Genomic DNA, 21,858 nt, shown 5'->3' with positions numbered 1-21,858 from the left:
CAAGCCTCTGCTTAAAGACCTCCAAAGAAGGAGACTCCACCACACTCCTTGGCAGCAAATTCCACTGTCAAACAGCTCTTACTGTCAGGAAGTTCTTCCTAATGTTTAGGTGGAATCTTCTTTCTTGTAGTTTGGAACCATTGCTCTGTGTCTGCTTCTCTGGAGCAGCAGAAAACAACCTTTCTCCCTCCTCTATGTGACATCCTTTTATATATTTGAACATGGCTATCATATCACCCCTTAACCTCCTCTTCTCCAGGCTAAACATGCCCAGCTCCCTTAGCCGTTCTTCATAAGGCATCGTTTCCAGGCCTTTGACCATTTTGGTTGCCCTCCTCTGGACACGTTCCAGTTTGTCAGTGTCCTTCTTGAACTGTGGTGCCCAGAACTGGACACAGTACTCCAGGTGAGGTCTGACCAGAGCAGAATACAGTGGCACTATTACTTCCCTTGATCTAGATGCTATACTCCTATTGATGCAGCCCAGAATTGCATTGGCTTTTTTGGCTGCCGCGTCACACTGTTGGCTCATGTCAAGTTTGTGGTCAACCAAGACTCCTAGATCCTTTTCACATGTACTGCTCTCAAGCCAGGTGTCACCCATCTTGTATTTGTGCATCTCATTTTTTTTGCCCAAGTGCAATACTTTACATTTCTCCCTATTAAAATTCATCTTGTTTGTTGTGGCCCAGTTCTCTAATCTGTCAAGGTCGTTTTGAAGTGTGATCCTGTCCTCTGGAGTGTTAGCCACCCCTCCCAGTTTGGTGTCATCTGCAAATTTGATCAGGATGCCCTTGAGTCCATCATCCAAGTCGTTGATAAAGATGTTGAATAAGACCGGGCCCAAGACAGAACCCTGTGGCACCCCACTAGTCACTCTTCTCCAGGATGAAGAGGAACCATTGATGAGCACCCTTTGGTCGCAACCCCAGAGTCGTCTGCGACTGGACTTGCCTGTCAGGGGTCCTTTACCTTTACCTTTAATAAAACAACATGAAAGCATTCCCCCCAGTGTACCACATCTCCTATTTGGAAAACTACTGGAGACCCTGCTTACAGTCCTCCCTTGTCACATCTCGTTTGGCCATAAGATTAAGAACCCACTGAAGCAACTGAATGATTATATATCTGCTAATGAGAGCCAGTAATTTTATGAGACAAATGTGACATAGTCGACTGCCTTTACTTCATCAAACTACTCTATCCTCTGGAAGCTCTAAGCTACAGATGGGCTCAGCTAAATTAAACTATTAGGCCTGGCTTATTCTTAGTGACTTATCATCACTGCATCAATACAGATAATGACTCTACCCCCTGCAGCCAATGCTCCGTTTGAGCTATAAAGCATAATTATGATCTTTCACAACAAACTGTCAAATGCTTATTTTAAAAGGCTCGTTTTTCATATTGGAAATGTGCTCTTAGTAATATGTTAAAATATTCCTGCTTTCATACGGAGCAAATGTCTCTCCGCTTGGGGGTCCCATGCAGCTTTGAGGACACGGAATTATAGCGGCAAACATCCAGCAGACCTACACCTGCTCAGCTTCCATTGTGATATACTGTGCACGCACACACACACACACACACACACACACACACACCAAACTCTGGCAACTGTTGCTGCATACATGGAATGAGGTCTTCTCGCTTCTCGTGCAACAGGACTTTCCTCCCAGTCCTCCCCCTCTGCGGGAGAGAGGGGGAAGGCCCACTGTGTGAGTAGACCTCATCCCCTGTGCACCTAGTCCTCTCTGTTGAATTCCACCCTCCGTTGTTAACATGCCCTCCGACATTTCTCCGACGAAAACAGGGACATCCTATTCCACATCAGGAAGCTTCTTCCATGCTTGATCTCGCTGAACACATAGACGTCACGTACGCATCTACAGCGGTCACCTTGAGCCAATTACAACCTCTCTGCCAAATCTACCTCACAGGATTGTAGTAAAGAAAACATGTACAAGGCTAGGGATAATGTACAACACCTTCAACTGATAAATGGAACGAAATAAAATGTTAGTGGTAAGCTGCCTTGAGTCCTTGTCAGGGAAAAAGGTGGGATATGGAGGTGGTACTACTAGTACTACTGCTACTACTAGTGTTGTTGTTTAGTCGTTCAGTCGTGTCTGCCTCTTCGTGACCCCCTGGACCAGAGCACGCCAGGCATTCCTGTCTTCCACTGCCTCCCGTAGTTTGGTCAGACTCATGTTTGTAGCTTCGAGAACACTGTCCAACCATCTTGTCCTCTGTCGTCCCCTTCTCCTTGTGCCCTCAATCTTTCCCAACATCAGGGTCATTTCCAGGGAGTCTTCTCTTCTCATGAGGTGGCCAAAGTATTGGAACCTCAGCTTCAGGATCTGTCCTTCCAGTGAGCACTCAGGGCTGATTTCCTCCAGAATGGATAGGTTTGATCTTCTTGCAGTCCATGGGACTCTCAAGAGTCTCCTCCAGCACCAGAATTCAAAAGCATCAATTCTTTGGCCATCAGCCTTCTTTATGGTCCAGCTCTCACTTCCATACATCACTACTGGGAAAACCATGGCTTTAACTATAGGGACCTTTGTACTACTACTAATAATAATAATAGAAACTGAGAGAATGCTTAGGAACATACCATAGAGCAAATCCTATTGAACTCAGTGGGACTTACTTCTGAGTAATAATGCTTAGGATTGCAGTGTAAGGCTGCACAGTCTTTGCCCAGTTACCTGGGAGTCGGATCCATTGAATACCATGGGACTTACTTTTAAGTAGACAGTGTAAGGCTCCATTTACTATAAAAGAATCAACACTCCATGTGTTTCCTAAAATAATGGCTGACTGCTGAAGCATTGCAATTAAAGAATTTAAAGTGGATTGGTGACCTTTTCCTTCAAAGTTATAGAAAGGGCTTCATATGCCAGAATCACCATTTCCTTCATTTGGTGTTTATACTTTCAGGATAAACAGGACCTACACACACTGTTATGTACTGAAGTTCTCACCCTGGGCCAGCAGGGGGATACTGTAGATAGTTATGCAAATGAAGGATTGAAAGTGACGTTCAGTGATTGGATAGTTTTGTATGCAAATGAAGGATCGAAAAGTGACATTCAGTGATTGGAAAGTTTTAGAATGTTGCAACAGTTACAATTGTTCTGTAGCTCTATATAAGCAGGCTGACTGAGCTCCTCAGTTCAGTTCTGTTCCAGCTTACAAAATAAAGAGCTGCTTTGGAGAAATCACTGTGTTGTCTGCTATGTCAACCCACAACTTAACACACACAACTTTTTCCTGAGACATGGAGGGGAGGAAAAAGGAAAACCGGGACATTCCAGGATCAAATCCGAAACTAGAACAGCTTCTGTATTTCCAGGACTGTCCCTGGAAAATAGGGACACCTGGAGGGTATGCTGTTAAAAATGGTTAAAAATGGAGGAAGGGAGAAGAAAAGGCCTGTAGCTTTGACTGTCTGGGATACCTCATAAGAAAACCACCCACCCCAGTTCTTCGCTACTACTGAGCAAAGGTTTGCCCACCTTCACCTTCATGAAATGTTGTAATGAATAAAATAGTGTTCAGGTGGCAGGTCCAATTTCACTGAATATTTTCATTCTGCTCTTCCTGAGACCACACTGCCTTGTGCAAGAAGCCCAGGCTGGTATATTTCATCATCTCTGTTGCTTTCTTGAATGCAGCATTTTAATCAGTGGCACACAGTTGACTGAATAATCAATTTTTCATTACTACTGATGACTCTTTTAGATAGTTCATGAGAGAATAGGGCATTCATAATTAAGCATAATCAACTCTGATGCTGTGTTTGTAAGAAGAGATTTATTGTGTTGTCAGCTACATGCTGTGAAATTCCTGGAAGAATCTTGAATTTTAGCAATGCTAGGAAACTAAAATACGTGTCTCTCAGCTGTGCCATTTGGACTGCCTCAGTGTCTTTATTATATAGAATGGTGAAACTCTAGAAAAAATTGGAAGCGAGAGAGAGAGAGATCACCTGGGGTCTTTGAGTAGTTCAGTTTTGGAAGAGGTGAGTTGAGAAACTTGTGTTTGGATTAGGGAAACTGTCTGCATTATACTAAGAGAAATATTCCAGACAGGAAAGTCTGGAATATTTTTAAAATGTTAAAAACAACTGCAGAAAAGTCTGAATTGTATCAAGAGTAAGGCAAAGTTATCAAGCCTTCGTCCTGTACTGTTTCCCCAATCCAAATTGTCCCCTGAAGTTGCTATGGCCTCATGAGGGAAAAGATGTAGCAAATATATACAGACATTCGCCACTGCCGTGGTGAAGGCATCCTTAGACTCCAACAAGAGTCCAAGAATCTCTCTCTGCTTCTCTCACCGCAAGGCGCAAGCAAGAGACTCACAACAAGTTACAAAAAGTCACACAGAACCGTTGTTATCAGTACTTCCTGTCACACTGCACATGTCCAAAGAACAGTTCCCGCAGAAAATGTCCTTGTATAGACAAAACAATCTCAGTCTTCTGCTGCTTCTTGAACCTTCTTCTCTGTTCTTCTCTGTTTCTGGAACAAATGATTCTCTCTCTCAAGAGAGAGAATATCCAACAGTTTTAATAGTCTCACATTTGTGTGAGGCTTATTATCGTTACCTTTGATCAGCCTCCCCTGAAGGTCAGTGCCATCGCGAGTGGTGACTGTGGGAATATCCTACTGTGCTGTCAGAAGGTCGGCGGTTCAAATCCCCGCGACAGGGTGAGCTCCCGTTGCTCTGTCCCAGCTCCTGCCAACCTAGCAACTCAAAATCATGCCAGTGCAAGTAGATAAATAGGTACCACTGCAGTGGGAAGGTAAACGACATTTCTGTGCGCTTTGCCTTCTGTCATGGTGTCCTGTTGCACCAGAAGCGGTTTAGTCATGCTGGCCACATGACCCGGAAAGCTCTCTTTGGACAAACGTTGGCTCCCTCGGCCTGAAAGCGAGATGAGTGCCGCAACCCCATAGTCACCTTTGACTGGACTTAACCTTCTAGGGGTCCTTTGCCTTTTTACCTTTTTACATTCCAAGTCAGTGATCAGCAACCTTTTTCAACTAAGAGCCGGTCCACCGTTCCTCAGACCATGTGGTGGGCTGGACTATATTTTGAAAAAATATAATAATAATAATAATAATAATAATAATAATAATAATAATAATTTATTATTTGTACCCCGCCCATCTGGCTGGGTTCCCCCAGCCACTCTGGGCGGTTTCCATAGAAACAAAAAATACACTAAAATGTCACACATAAAAAACTTCCCTGAACAGGGCTGCCTTAAGATGCTTCTGAATGTCAGGTAGTTGTTTATCGCTTTGACATCTGATGGGAGGGCGTTCCACAGGGCGGGCGCCACTACTGAGAAGGCCCTCTGCCTAGTTCCCTATGAACGAATTCCTATGCCCCACAAATAACCCAGAGGTGCATTTTAAATAAAAGGACACATTCTACTCATGTAAAAACACGCTGATTCCTGAACCGTCCACCGGCCGGATTGAGAAGGCGAATGGGCCGCATCCAGCCCACGGGCCTTAGGTTGCCTACCTCTGTTCTAAGTGGTTGCATGAATCTCAACAACATGGACCAAAGCCAGCATGAGTTGGCTTTGCAGCTACTTGAGGGGTTTTCTGCAGCTGACACTTACCTCCGCTTTTAACTAAGTTTGCTCACTGTTCCTTCATATACACTGCACAATTGTCAGTGGTAAACGCAACCGTGCTTGTGCCATAGGTCTATCTGTCTATCTTTCTTAAAAGCACCCACTCTTACGAGCGATGCACACTGAAATATATGTATGCCTATTATACTTTCAAAACAGAGTGAAGATAATAACAATGGGGAGCTGTATCCCAAATGATCCCATTATAAGGAACAGTAAATGTTAATATATGCCATGTGCAGTACAGACGCTCATAAAAATAAGTAACAAGGAAGCGCTTCATATACTATTGAAATATTATACACGATGGATGTTATTAGAACAAAAGTATGTATATCTGTGGAACAATTTATAGTCTTGTCAGCACGGGACTATACTTCACGGGAATGAAAGGCATAAGGATAAAAGGCATAATCTAGACCTTTTTTCTGCAAATGGCACATTTATTCATACCAGCTGAATAACTGGCAGTGCTGCATTCTTTGAGCTGTAGAAATGGCTCTTGTGTTGACAGCATGCAATCTCAAGCCAAGAACTGGTCAAGGAATTAATAACTGCTGGAGTTCATAATTACCTAGTCCAGAATATGAGACTGTCCAGCTCATAACGTTCAAGGTTGTACTATGAACTGAGCGCCATTTCCCCGGGGAGTTCTTACGCAGCTTTGCAAGCAAAATGAGATTGTTCAAATGTGTCACGCTGCTTTGCAGGTTGTAAGTGCAAAAGTCGCGTTAGCTTCTTATTTTTGTTGAAACTCTTATGGAGCATCATCGATTGCATGGAACTACGTGTGACAAAGCTTTGTAAGCACGTGAAGAAAATGTTTTTTAATGTTAGCCCCTCATTGTTTGCTGTGAACTGTGTGACCGGACAGGCTTTTGTTTGTGGTATATCTTCTCACTATTTGAGTAATTCCTAACAATTGTTTTTTATTAACATTGTGTGTGTGTGTGTATGTGTTTGTGTGTGTGAGAGAGAGAGACAGAGAGAGAGAGGGAGAGAGAAAGAAAGACCCTGCTTTAAAATACTGTTACCCCCCCCCAAATCTCTGAGTGGTGTGAGATTACAGGGGTTATTCAGGGTTTATGTTTCCTTTGGAAATGAGGCACAACAGAGGCTGTGGTGTCTTTATGATATATGGTTTATTTACACCTATATACAGTACAACCTGCGCCTACGATGGAGAGCATTTCCCAGCGTTACACTACAAGAGGATCTCTTGCTTTTCTCATAGGTGCAGTAGCCTTGGATACAAAACAGAAATCAGCCATGCTTTCTGTCTCCTTTCTACAGACTGTCACAGTCTTGCTAGTACATCACTGCCAACTGTAATCCTAAAAACTATCACTGGCCTTTAGTTTTGCCAACTCAAACCAGGGCCCATTTGGCTGTCTGGCACTGAATCTCCCTGTGGCCCATCTGCCTACTGTTCGTCAGGTTAACAACTCAGACATTATCAAGTGATTGCCTCATGAGGAAGCTGCCCTGTGTTATTCCAACCCTTGCTAGATCCAAGAGTTTAAGGTGGGGTTTGCTTAAATTCGGATTTAGGGTAGTCTGACGCCCTCCACAAACTCATAACAATACTGTTACATGCCCCCCAAACTCTAAGCAGTGTGAGATTCCAGGGGTGCCAGGCACACTTACCAGGGTTTGTGTTTTCATTTGGACAATGAGGCACAGCAGAGACTGTGGTGTCTTTATTATATACGGTTCATTTATGCATATATATGCAACCTGGGCCTACTGTGGAAGTTTTCAAAGCATTACGCTCGAAGCAGGTTCTGTGTGTCCCATGGCTGCAATGTTGGATTCAAAACTACTAGCAACTAGCTTTCCTTTAGCTGACATCATCCTCCACTGCAATTCTGCCCCTCCTGAAACTCCAGTTTTTTGTCTCCTGTTTGTTTCAGTCTGGGGGTGGAGGTGGGGGGTGAATTTCCAAATGGCTCTCAGCCATTGCTGAAGCAAATCCCAAGGATACTACAATAATGGTATATGCATATGGTACCATACAGCTGCGCTGACATTATAAATTGGGAGAGAAGGAATTCTCAGAAGTTTTTGTCTGGATCAAGACAAGGAGAATTGGCTTTCAGTCAAAATTGGCTTTGACAGGGTTGAGTGTCTCCGAAACTCAGTCTGAAAGGAAGATATAACTATACGCCAAGGCTGTAACATTTTGCAGTTCGGCTCACGGGAGAGTGAGGCTGTTGCTTTCAATACCCTGAAGCTGAAGATAGATGTAAATTTAAAGCTCAGAGCATTTCTTCAGATACTCTCTGATACTTATGTCAAGGTGAACTGTCAGACGTTCAGCAAACCAAATGCTGGCTGAAACCCTCAACGTTCCTATCCTCTACCCAGTGCTTTTTTCCTGGGGGACACACAGGGGGACGCGTACCCCTAAACATTTTGTGTTGCTGTGTCTGACAGACCGACATGCCAGGCGGTTGGAGGATGGATGGCGGCTAACAGATTGAGGTTGAATCCTGACAAGACAGAAGTACTGTTTTGGGGGGACAGGAGGCGGGCAGGTGTGGAGGATTCCCTGGTCCTGAATGGGGTAACTGTGCCCCTGAAGGACCAGGTGCGCAGCCTGGGAGTCATTCTGGACTCACAGCTGTCCATGGAGGCGCAGGTCAATTCTGTGTCCCGGGCCGCTGCTTATCAGCTCCATCTGGTACGCAGGCTGACACCCTCCCTGCCCGCAGACTGTCTGACCAGAGTGGTGCATGTTCTAGTTATCTCCCAATTGGACTACTGCAATGCGCTCTATGTGGGGCTACCTTTGAAGGTGACCCAGAAACTACTGGGGGGTGCGCTCACACTTGCAGCTCTCTGTCCCTACTAAAATCCACGGGTTAGGGGGCACAAATTACTTGCCTTGCCCCGGGTGCTGACAACCCACGCTACGCCACTGCTGGGAGCGGCCGCCAAGACCATATAACACTGGTCTTGAAAGACCTGCATTGGCTCCCAGTACGTTTCCGAGCACAATTCAAAGTGTTGGTGCTGACCTTTAAAGCCCTAAACAGCCTCGGTCCTGTATACCTGAAGGAGCATCTCCACCCCCATCGTTCTACCCGGACACTGAGGTCCAGCACCGAGGGCCTCCTGGCGGTTCCCTCACTGCGAGAAGCCAAGTTACAGGGAACCAGGCAGAGGGCCTTCTCGGTAGTGGCGCCCTCCCTGTGGAACGCCCTCCCACCAGATGTCAAAGAGAACAACAACTACCAGACTTTTAGAAGACATCTGAAGGCAGCCCTGTTTGGGGAAGCTTTTAATGTTTGATGTATTACAGTATTTTAATATTATTTTTTTTTTGAAGCTGCCCAGAGTGACTGGGGAAGCCCAGCCAGATGGGCGGGGTATAAATAATAAATTATTATTATTATTTCTCTGCAGTAGCAGCGTGGACTGGAGCTCCGTCATTCTCCCTGCCGGTGCCCGGGGAGGGGAGTCTGGGGCAGCCACATTGGAGGCAACGGTGCTGCTCCTACTCCTCTTGCCAGGCTAGAACCAGATGGCAAGCACTCGCCCCTTCTTGCTCAAGCTGACTCCTGCAGTGCCTCTACCTGATATCTCTTCTTCCTCCCACTGTTGCTGCAGCCCCCTTTTCATTTGCCACCCACTGCAGACAATTTGGGCACCTGGTATTGGGGTGCCTTTGAGGAAGCAGTGTCAGTGATGGAACCAAGTGGGGAGGGAAGAGGCAAGTCTGAAGAGTTTCAGCTATCACTTGATTTCCTGGTACATCTGATTGTTTTATTTGAAGTGGGACTCAGAGGAAGGCTGGGAATGAGTTCTTTAAAAGAAACACAAACACTTTTATTTTTGTGCCACCCTCTGCATACTACGTAACTACATCAATCCTTTTAAGGATTCTTTTAAATCCTTTAGAAGATTTTTATTTTTATTTAATCTACATAGCTTTTATGTGCACGTAGTGAACCTGCCATGTGAGTCATGAGCACAGATCACCAGTGTGTGCAAACCAAATTGTGTAGAATATGTTCACACCTCTTAGTAGCTAAATTCACACAAATGGCTCACTAGGCGAACCCTCTACGAGAAACAATAAATAAAATAAAATAAGCCCCATAAGCATTTGTGCAAGTGCGCATTCAGTTCCAACATGGAATTGTTTATGTATTATTTATAGTATTCATAAGCTGTAAAAGGCACCAAATATGATATACAACAATAAAACCAATAATTCATCCAAGGGTGCCTGAGCAACCCTGCAGCTTGATGCACAATGGGGACATTGCAATTCCACAGGTGCAAACAGTTATTCCAGAGCTGCTTTCTATCACATTCTATCTGCTTTGCTTCCAACCAAGGGAAAAATATTACCAGTGGCTGGATGAAGCAACTCCTGCACAAACTAGTCTGGGGAGCTAAAAATAAATATCCTATTGGGAGCAAAGGACTGCATCTGCAACTGAATGCACATTAGATGCATGTCTCATTGAAAGCAATGGACAGCATCTACATTTGTATGCACTTCCAATTTATGCTTGCGGTTTCTAAAAGCAAGGATATCAGAGATGCCCTGTGGAGTTTCCATAGAAATCAGAGACCGTTGGGTGGAAAGCAGAAAGCACCACGGAAATAAGACGGCTAGCTTGTGCACATCACAATTTCAATGAACAACAACACCACTGAAAGCAATGGCAATAAAACAAATAAAACATTATATTCAACAATATATTTCTCAGCAACTGCCGGCCAAGTCCTTTTGAAATTAAAAGCAATTATAAAAAGATGGCAGTAGCCAAGTTCAACAAAAGAGGCCAAGCTAATTTCATTTGCCTTTGCTGAGAAGGTTGCCTGGTGGAGAAAGCCCCGTTCCTTACATTTAGAACCACAGATTCATAGATTTGTAGAGTCTAACCCTCCCGCAATGCAGGAATCGCAACTAAAGCATCCATGACAGATGGCCACCTTACCTCTGCTTAAACACCTCCAAGGAAGGAGAGTCCACCACCTTTCAAGGAAGTCCATTCCACTGTTGAACGGTTCTTTCCATCAGAAAGTTCTTGGTGTTTAGTTGGAATCTTCTTTCTTGTAACTTGAAGCCCTTGGTTTGGGTCCTGCCCTCTGGAGCCAGGAGAAAAGAAACTTGCTCCATCTTCCATGAATGCCCTGTAGATATTTGAAGGCAGCTATCATATCTCCTCTCAGTGTCCTCTTTGCCTGGAAAAGAGGCACAGGACAAGTGGTGTCATGAATGAGCCAGCTCCCAGTGAAGGTTTGCAGCCAGCCCTCAGGGAAGGTTTACAGCCAGCTCCCAGTGTAGGTTTGCAGACAATTGAAGAAAGCAGCCAGGAACAGAGAGGGTTAACTGCCATATAGGATGAGCATCAGCTAGTGCCAACTGCCCTGCCCCTTGGAATGCCTCTTGATAAGGGAATGGCTGAGAGTGGGCTGGAACTCAGGAAATGCAAACTGACGGGAACAGAGAAGGAAGAAATGGTCCTACTATAAAAAGCAGGTGACGGAGAGCAGCAATTAACCCATTCAAATGCAGTTAGTGGCTGCTACAGCAATTAATATAGTTTCTAAAGATGGTCTAAGCATAATCAGATGCAGCTGGTGGATATTTCTCTGCTGACAAAGCAATGATTGGAACTCTAAGATGTTATTGACTCAGGAGCGGTTGTCAGGCATTATGAATGTGAACAAGTGAATACACAAGGGGGGAAATCAGAGACAAGTGTGCTAGTCCTGCTATTTCAATCGCCTTCCAAATCATGGAAGGAGATGGTGTAAAGTGGGGAGCTTTGAGAATCTGCGGAGGCTCCCAGTATGCTGTGGAACGCTCAAAAACTCAAAATGCTCAGGGAAGGCTCCCCACTTCACAGACTTCATATCGCACAGGTGATATGAGGCAAGGTGAGGCAATTGTCTTGGATGGCAGGATCCATAGGGGCAGCAGATCCAGCCTGCAAAGAATGCATTTCCCACTAGTGCTGCTTCTGCTTCTACAATAGCAGCAACAGCTGTGGTGCACTCCTTGGAGATCTGCTACCTCCTCAGCAGCTCCCCTCCCAATGCCACCTTTGGTCCATGTCACCTTGGGGCGAAAAGGAGGCGCTGGTGGTCTCCTCCCACCCTTGTTCCCAATGTAGATCCTTATTCCTCCCTTGTTCCTGATGTCGGTCTTCACTCTCCCCTTCTTATCTGGTGGGGAGGGAGAATTTTGTGGTTTGCCTCTGGTGACAAAATGTCTTGGGCCGGCCCTGTTGTAAGGTGTCTGAAATGGTAACGAAAGGGAGGTGTGGAGCTAGGCCCTTGCAAGACAGTGTTTTGGATTTTTGGGTGACATGAGTACAGATTTCCTAGCAGCCTATATTTGTATTCCTTTCATTGAATAGGAATACTACATCTTGAGAGCCAGTGTGGTGTAGTGGTTAAGAGCGGTGGACTCGTAATCTGGTGAACCGGGTTCGCTTCCCCGCTCCTCCACATGCAGCTGCTGGGTGACCTTGGGCCAGTCACACTTCTCTGAAGTCTCTCAGCCCCACTCACCTCACAGAGTGTTTGTTGTGGGGGAGGAAGGGAAAGGAGAATGTTAGCCACTTTGAGACTCCTGAAGGGGAGTGATAAAGTGGGATATCAAATCCAAACTCCTCCTCTTCTTCTTCTTGAGACACTTCTCCTTCATCAACAAATCATACAATGGTACCTCGGGTTACGAACTTAATTCGTTCCAGAGGTCCGTTCTTAACATGAAACCGTTCATAAACTGAGGAGCGCTTTCGTTAATGGGGCCTCCCGCTGCCGCCGTGCCGCCGGTGTGCGATTTCCGTTCCCATCCTGGGGCAAAGTTCACAAGTCGGAGCAACTGCTCCCGGGTTAGCGGAGTTCGTAACCCGAAGCGTTCGTAACCCGAAGCATTTGTAACCTGAGGTACCACTGTATTTGGAAGACGTTTCTTTTGCCCACCACTGGCAATGCACAGCAAGAGAAAATGTCAGGTTCCTGCACCCATTCCCTCTGCATACTCAGATGCATCTCTCACTGAATTTAAGTACCGTATTTTTCACCCCATAGGACGCACTTTTTCCCCTCCAAAAATGAAGGGGAAATGTGTGTGCGTCCTATGGGGCGAATGCAGGCTTTCGCTGAAGCCTGGAGAGCGAGAGGCATCAGTGCGCACCGACCCCTCTCGCTCTCCAGGCTTCAGGAAGCTATCCACAAGCCTTGCAAGCCCGGCGGGAGTTCCCGCGGGCTCACAAGGCTTGCGGGCAGCAGCCTGCAGCCCCGGCGAGTGTCCGCAAGCCTTGCACGCCCGGTGGGAGGTCCCGCCGAGCGCGCGAGGCTTGGGGTGGCAGCCTGTCGCCCGAAGCACGGGGAGCCCTCCGGAGGGTGCCCCGTGCTTCGGGCAGGTGTGCGCAAGGCTTGGGGCGGCAGCCGCGGCTGGGGGGGGGGAAATAATTTTTTAAAATTCATTCCCCCCCCCAAAAAAAAAACCCCGAGGTGCGTCCTATGGGCCGGTGCGCCCTATAGGACGAAAAATACGGTAATGATGATGATGATTGTTAGAGTTCTATCCTATCCTTCTGCCCAAAGGAGCCCAGGGCAAGAAGCCTAAAAATGTTAGAACAGTACAATTAAAACAACAACAACAACAACAACAACAAAACATTTGAAAACATTTTAAAGCCATCTAAAGCATTAAAAACACTTAGAGCATCTAAAAACATTTAATAGCAATTGCACACACACACACACATACACACACCACTTATTAATTACACAGGTGCCATGGCTAGTGCCTTTCAGCCCTCAAATGTCTGGGTAAACAGGACTGTTTTTAAATGAAATCTCCTGGGAGTCAATAGTGAGGGAGACAGACACACCTCAACAGGGAGTTCCACAAACAGGGAACTACCACTGAGAAGGCCCTGTCTCAGGTCAATGCCAACCAGACCTCCCCTGCCAGTTGGAGGGCCTGAGATGATTGAAATAGACATAGGTTTCAAACATAACCCTTTGCACATTTTCATGGACTACGTTCAATTTCAGTCGCCTCAAATTATTAGATTCTAACTCATTTTCCGTTCCTTCCACTGGGTCAGTCAGATGCGGATCATTTCTTACTTTAGAATATTAACGCTTTGGACATTCATGATATATTGACCCATAAAATGGTGGAGGTTGAAAGTGCCCGGAGGGGAGGATGGTAATAGAATGAACTGAAAACAAAAGTCAACAATCCTGGAATTAAATAGCACAGAGGTGTATAAATCAAAAGCAGGTGCAGGACAGAACAAAGCCAAGAGCTTGCTGGCTGGGGAGAAAAACAGAAGCAGTGTAAGAATGTCTGCACCTACTCAGAGCTATTCTCAAAGCAATAAAACCACAGTCCCTAACTAGATGAGCCGCTGTAAGGAAAGAAAGCCAACAAGGGCACTAGCAAGGCAACACTCTCTTGAGTTATGCTCCCATTCTTTTCCTTCCTTATTCCATATGTCATCTACCTGTCACAGTGGCCTTTCGCTCAGTCATTACTTCTAGGTCTGTTTCCTCCTCACACACAAACAAACCTTTCAGGACACATCCCCATGTTATTTACATATCAATTTAGTTCATTAATAGTAGGGTTGCCATATTTCAAAAGTGTTTTTTTTTAGCTCTTTTTGCAAAATCCAGTGGCGTAGCGTGGGGGTGCAGGGGGGGCCAGCCGCACCGGGCGCAACATTGGGGGAGGCGCGCTCACACTCGCAGCTCTCTGCCCCTACCTGGCTCACTCTCTCTCACTGCAGTGCTGGCTGTGCGAATCCGATCCGAGCTGCCGGGTCGCCGCCCACTGTGGAGGGGGAGGGTGCCAGGCGTGGGGTGCGGTGTGGAGTGGAGAGAGAGTGAGGGAGGGACTATCTGGGGGAGGGACAGTGCAGCGGCTGCCCAGCGCAGCGCTGAGCGCGGGAGAGAACCACACCCGACCAGCCCAGGCAGCAGCAAGAAGAAGCTGGCAGCAGTGGCAGGTTAGGGGTTAGGGGTGCAAATTACTTGCCTTGCCCCGGGTTAGGGGGCAGAAATTACTTGTCTTGCCCCGGGTTAGGGGGCACAAATTACTTGCCTTGCCCCGGGTGCTGACAACCCACGCTACGCCGCTGGCAAAATCTTAAATAAATAAAAATAAAATTGAGTTTTTGAGCTATTTTTAATGAAATTCACCAGAATCTACACTACTGACATGGACTGGTAGTGTCTGGACACCCAGATGCTGAATACCGGCTGCGTTGGGGAAATTGTGGATGTATAGCAACCCTAATTAATAGTGAAGATAATGTCTGCTTCAGCAAGCATTAGCAGACCTTCCAAGTGTCCTTATTTTCCAATAACAGTCCCAGATGTACAGAAGCCATCCTGGTTTCTGATTTGATCCCAGAATGTCCTGCTGTTCCTTAGGACATCCCTATTTCATCGGAGGATATGGAGTTATGTGACACCCCGAACCAAGGAGATAAGTAACTATAGAACCTTTAGAAGACATCTGAAGGCAGCCCTATATAGGGAAGGTTTTTTAAATATTGAATGTTTTGTTACATTTTACATATGTTGGAAGCCACCCAGAGTGGCTGGGGCAACCCAGTCAGATGGGCTGGGTATGATGATGATGATGATTAAATAGGACACCCCTATTTTCATCAGAGAACCTTTTAATGAGGGTGAAAGAGGAGAACGCAAAATATGGTCTGAAGCTCAACATAAAAAAAACAAAAACAAAGATCATGGCCACGGGTCCCATCACCTCCTGGCAAATAGAAGGCGAAGAAATGGAGGCAGTGAGAGATTTTACTTTCTTGGGCTCCATGATCACTGCAGATGGTGACAGCAGCCACGAAATTAAAAGACGCCTGCTTCTTGGGAGAAAAGCAATGACAAACCTAGACAGCATCTTAAAAAGCAGAGACATCACCTTGCCAACAAAGGTCTGTATAGTTAAAGCTATGGTTTCCCCAGTAGTGATGTATGGAAGTGAGAGCTGGACCATCAAGAAGGCTGATCGCCAAAGAATTGATGCTTTTGAATTCTGGTGCTGGAGGATACTCTTGAGAGTCCCATGGACTGCAAGAAGATCAAACCTCTCCATTCTGAAGGAAATCCGCCCTGAGTGCTCACTGGAAGGACAGATCGTGAAGCTGAGGCTCCAATACTTTGGCCACCTCATGAGAAGAGAAGACTCCCTGGAAAAGACCCTGATGCTGGGAAAGATGGAGGGCACAAGGAGAAGGGGACGACAGAGGACGAGATGGTGGGACAGTGTTCTCGAAGCTACCAGCATGAGTTTGACCCAACTGCGGGAGGCAGTGGAAGACTGGAGTGCCTGGCGTGCTCTGGTCCAGGGGGTCATGAAGAGTCAGAGATGACTAAATGACTAAACAACAACATTTTCATCAGGGAAATGTTGGAGGGCATACATTAGGCTGAGTGTGGTCTCGTTCTCCAGGGCAAATTAGATGTGACTGATGAGGGCAGCCACTGTTTTTCTTTCTACTCTTCTGCCCATTATCCAGCCTTTGTGTTCAACCTGGTTGCTTCTCTTTCTACTTTGCAGCTTATTTTTTCCAGCAGCAGCAGAACTGTCCATGAACTGCAAAGGCAGACTTATATTCTTTTGACACCAAGCCTCTCTCCAGCCATGTGCCTAATACTGGTTAGCTTCAGAATATTTTGTTACAATAGTAATGGTTTGTATAGATTTTCTTGGAGTGATGGGGGTTCATAGGGCATTGCTCTTTAAACTGTAATCAATCTCAATAGGAAAATTGATTACATGTGCTGTTACTGCCAATAGTTGCCTCATAGCATCCTTCCATATCATGGAAGCATTTTGGCTATGATGTGTTAATCCATGCATTCATGTAATGCTCCAGGAATAAAACGGAAGTAATGCAACAGTGGTTTTTAACAGTCAGGAAGATCCCTCTTACTCTGAAATCAAGTTTTATTTCCTGTGATGACCGTTTAGTGGACCTTTGGCTCATTATCTCTACTCACTGCAAAGAATAGGGATGACTGCATATGCCCCTTACGTGACAGGTCACCATAACTCTTCAAAGCAAGAAAAGAGCAATTATTAAAAAGGAAGGAAAAAATTATTTTTATAAAGCATCTGACCCAAAAATACAGAATTAAATATTGTTACGAGTTTAGTCGGGGGTTAGGCTGCATGCTTGATCTCCCTTCTAATACCTGGATCCTGCATGAATACCATTCCTGCACTAGCAAGGCTTGTTTCTTGGTGAGGTAATAGCTTCCTAAGTATGGGCTATTAAGGTACCACAGGAAGTAGCTCTGTGCCACACGGCAAATGGGTGGGCCCCCTCCCTTATTAAGACAAAGACTAGAGTTGATAATCAAGTTATTTGAGCTAGAAGCTTGCAGGCTGTAGGCTGGGAGCAGAGCTATGCCCAATTTCTCTTGTAATCTAAGGCTGTGGCTATGGGGATAACAAGGCCCCATTGAGGTGTTAATGCTGTGAGCCCATCCATCGTAGGCTCAGGTTGTGGTTGTTGTTTAGTCATTTAGTTGTGTCCGACTCTTCGTGACCCCATGGACCAGAGCACGCCAGGCACTCCTGTCTTCCACTGCCTCCCGCAGTTTAGTCAATCTCATGCTGGTAGCTTCGAGAACACTATCCAACCATCTCGTCCTCCATCGTCCCCTTCTCCTTATGCCCTCCATCTTTCCCAACATCAGGGTCTTTTCCAGGGAGTCTTCTCTTCTCATGAGGTGGCCAAAGTCTTGGAGCCTCAGCTTCAGGATCTGTCCTTCAAGTGAGCACTCAGGGCTGATTTCCTTCAGAATGGAGAGGTTTGATCTCCTTGCAGTCCATGGGACTCTCAAGAGTCTCCTCCAGCACCAGAATTCAAAAGCATCAATTCTTCCGCGGTCAGCCTTCTTGATGGTCCAGCTCTCACTTCCATACATCACTACTGGGAAAACCAGAGCTTTAAGTATACAGACCTTTGTTGGCAAGGTGATGTCTCTGCTTTTTAAGATGCTGTCTAGGTTTGTCATTGCTTTTCTCCCAAGAAGCAGGCGCCTTTTAATTTCGTGGCTGCTGTCACCATTTGCAGTGATCATGGAGCCCAAGAAAGTAAAATATCTCACTGCCTCCATTTCTTCTCCTTCTGTTTGCCAGGAGGTGATGGGACCAGTGGCCAGGATCTTTGTTTTTTTGATGTTGAGCTTCAGACCATATTTTGTGCTCTCCTCTTTCACCCTCATTAAAAGGTTCTTTAATTTCTCCTCACTTTCTGCCATCAAGGTTGTGTCATCTGCATATCTGAGGTTGTTGATATTTCTTCCAGCAATCTTAATTCCGGCTAGGGATTCATCCAGCCCAGCCTTTTGCATGATGAATTCTGCATATAAGTTAAATAAGCAGGGAGACAATATACAGCCTTGTCGTACTCCTTTCCCAAAAGTCTCAGGTTGTACATATGTGTAAATAAACCATATATCATAAAGACACCACAGGCTCTGCTGTCCCTCATTCAAAGGTAAGCAAAACTCGAGGGTAAACGCCTGGAACTCCTGGAATCTCCTGCCACTCTGAGATTGGGGTGGAATGCAACAAAATTTTGTTTAACCTCTTTTCTATTAATATTCAGGTTCAACTGCACAGTGTCCTAGGAAAGTATGAAAGGTGCTGTAACCTCAAATGCTTTTCAACATCCTTCATGTGGATGAAAGAGATTGGAGAGCTTTTTAAAAATTATGCACAGCTTTAACTGGCTCTTCCACATAGCGACAATGATGCACAAACTACTTTTACTATGACCCCACAGACATTTGCAGAACTTTGTGGACACAACCATTAAGCAAGTTGTAGGTGAGCTGAATCACGGCTCGCTAGTCGTAACGGAGGGACAGTAGAACCTTGTTAGTTGAAGAAGACAATGCATGCTTCACACCTCTTGACTTTGACCTAACAAGATGCCATGAATTGCTCAGACAAGCATCGCAGCTGCAAAAAAACCCCTGTGCCAAAGAGGCTGGAAAATGGTGTGACAATGCCCAGTATAACCTTTGGCTTGGCAAACACAAGGCAGTTCCTTAAACATATGGTCCAAAGCTTTTATTATCATTAATAGCAATAAACATTGTTGTGAATTTTGCTCTTCTGCTTGTTATGAAACTCTGAATCAGGTTTTGCCTACCTAAAAAATAATGGGTAAAAAGCATCTTAAGAAAATATGTTTAGTCCTTAATGTTCTGGAATATCACTCCATCCTTTGGGACGTCACCTCCATTAGCATTTGGGAAAGAGATACACAGACATAAAGAAGCAGCTTGTGCTGTGAATTTAGGCATACACAGGAGAAGTGCAAGACAGGGAGATAATAGTTTTTGCCGGAATTGGATGAAACAGAGATGCAACAGTTTCTCTTTGGGGATTTGATGGAATATATTAGGGATTTTGTTGTTCGCTTTTGGAGTCGTCTATTTGCATAATTCAAATGTGCTCCGCTGGTATACTTGTAAATAAACACGTATTTCAAATGCACCGCAGAAATCCAGAGTTCTCTCTCATCCAAGAGAAAAAAACCCCCAGTAGAGCTGTCCCTGAAGTTCTCACCACTCAGGGATGTGAAGAATGAGTAATAATACATAAGTCAAAAGCATTAGCATTATCAGTGTAACTCTGTCAATTTGCCAAGCGCTTGGCAATTCTTAGCTCATTTATCCTGACAATAACCCTCTAGGGGTGAAATCCAGAGCAGATTCTTCTCACACCACATTTTGCACTTGTCTACAGATATTGAGTACAAAGCAACCCCCTTAATACCCATGTACCCTGGACAAAATCTACTGTCCTCAGCACACCCAGCCTAAGGAGGACAAATGGCTGGTAGTTTAATTCTTTGTTGACAAAGCACAAATTTACAGAAGCTTCCAAGGAGCGCTAAACACGCAGACACATGCTTCTGGTGGCTTGGCAGCTGGCGTATCTCTCTGATAGCAGCAAAAAAAACCCATTGTGATATTTAGGGTCCTGAATCAGCAGTCAAATAGTGGACCACAAGGCCATGGAGACTATTACTGCACGCTACTCCCTCCCAGATCTTGACACGCTGTCAGCTTGGGATCAACATAAAATCCGGGCCTGGATTCTTACAAGAGACGAGGCCATGGACCGGGCACAGTCCACCTCAGCTCGCCTCTCCATATGGCTCCCTAAAGTGAAAGTGGTAAGATCACTTGCCAATTACTTGATAGACCTGACGGAGCCTAATTTGAGAAGAGCGTTTACCATGGCCCGTTTCCATTCTATACCCACGGCCTTCCTGCAGGGGATTTATTCTAAGACCCCTATTACTCAGCGTCTATGTTCATGCACAATGAATGAAGTAGAGGACTTCATACACTTCTTTTTCTACTGCCCTATTTATGAGCCAATAAGATCTAAGCTCCTTTGCTTGATCCCGTCCACCATTACATCTAAGGAAGACTGTTTGAAATCGCTTCTTGTGGACGCAAATCCCCAAGTTTCACGTGGGGTGGCAATCTTTATAGTGCAGGCCTTGAAACTCAGGGCTACTCTGACTGGGTAGTGTGTTCTAGACCTGGACCGGTTTTAATTCTTTCATTACCTTTTTAACCTAATGTGCCGAGCCTATTTTGGGGCCATTATATGCTTTATATTCATCCGCACTCTAGATTCCCGGCCCCGGCAACTAAATCTTTACATTATTGTCTTAGGGTAATTTAAATCTCACAACCCCAGTAATCTTGTTTGGTTGCTTGTCTACACCATTTTTAGTTTGTTTTATCCTGCTATGGCTTTATGCTAATGCAATAAAGGTGTGATTGATTGATAGTGGACCTTATTCTGATTGCCCCAGCTAGAAACCTTGCAACCTTTGCAGGCATCTGCTTCTCTTGATCTGCCGGGAGAAACAAGACTGTGGCAGTGGTTGGGCGACCTGGGATGGTCAATAAAAGAGGTGTGATAATCTCGTTCTTCAGGTCTTTGTAAAGAGTGTGTGCGAGGAGGGCATGTGCCACTGATTCAGTGCTGCCATCTCCACAGGGACATAAGCGTTTTTCGTGCGGAATCTATTGGAATCGTCTCTCAAGTACAGCCGAGGGCAGTACATTCAGTCTTGGGAGGGTGAAGGCACGCCTATATTTTGGAATTGCTAGATTATACAGATAGGGTGCCAGAGAGTCAAAGTGGAAGAATGGAAAATGGTCATACCATGGGCAAAATTTCCTTATTGTGGCCATGTTGTTCTGACGCTCGATATCATTTAGGCATTGGCAAATTAGACTGTTTGCTTTGCTATAACCCGCAGCGAGTAGCTGTTGTGGGGATAAATCACAAGAGTGAAGTTTTTGATTGACAATTTTAGACCAGGCACTCTTGTGACAGTCTTGTTGCACTAGGGATATTAGACCAGGGGGATCAGAGTTTTGGCAGAGCCAGAAGTCGAATATTTCTACTGAGGGGAGATTGGCCTCTACGTGCAATGATGCGTTTGGGACACAGGGTGATACAGAAAAATTTTGCCTTAAGAACTTTGATTGGACAGCTTCCGTTGATCCATGGTGAGTGCCAGTCCAAAACTAAAAATATTAGTTTTACATAAAAGTTGTACACCATAAACAACATTTTCAAACCTTAAAAATGTGGTTCTTTCGAACCTTGAGACCTCCTTCCTTCCCTCCATGGGTTCCAATTCTAACCCCCCTCCCCGCATATTTTACTGTAATCTTTCTACAGATTCTACAGATTAAGTACTCGGGTTAAGTACTTAATTTGTTCCAGAGGTCCGTTCTTAACCTGAAACTGTTCTTAACCTGAAGCACCACTTTAGCTAATGGGGCCTCCTGCTGCCGCTGCGCTGCCGCTGTGTGATTTCTGTTCTAATCCTGAAGCAAAGTTCTTAACCCGAGGTACTATTTCTGGGTTAGCGGAGTCTGTAACCTGAAGCGTATGTAACACGAGGTACCACAGTATCATATAATGATAGTATCCCAAACCCATGTTACTTTACAAGTGTCATTGTATTCCTGCCAGTGATTTTAACTGTTTACAGTGGTCCCTCAAATATGTTAGAAAATTATTCCAGTCTTTTCTGATTTCTGATCTTTCCCGTCAGTCTAGCCATTTCTGCATACAGTGGTACCTCGGGATGCGAATGGGATCCATTCCAGAGCCCCAAATGGAACGC

This window comes from Podarcis cretensis (assembly GCF_951804945.1).
Source record: "Podarcis cretensis genome assembly, chromosome: 17".
Taxonomy (NCBI): Eukaryota; Metazoa; Chordata; class Lepidosauria; order Squamata; family Lacertidae; genus Podarcis; species Podarcis cretensis.
The sequence above is the reverse complement of the archived record's forward strand: the minus strand, read 5'-3'. Positions refer to the sequence as shown.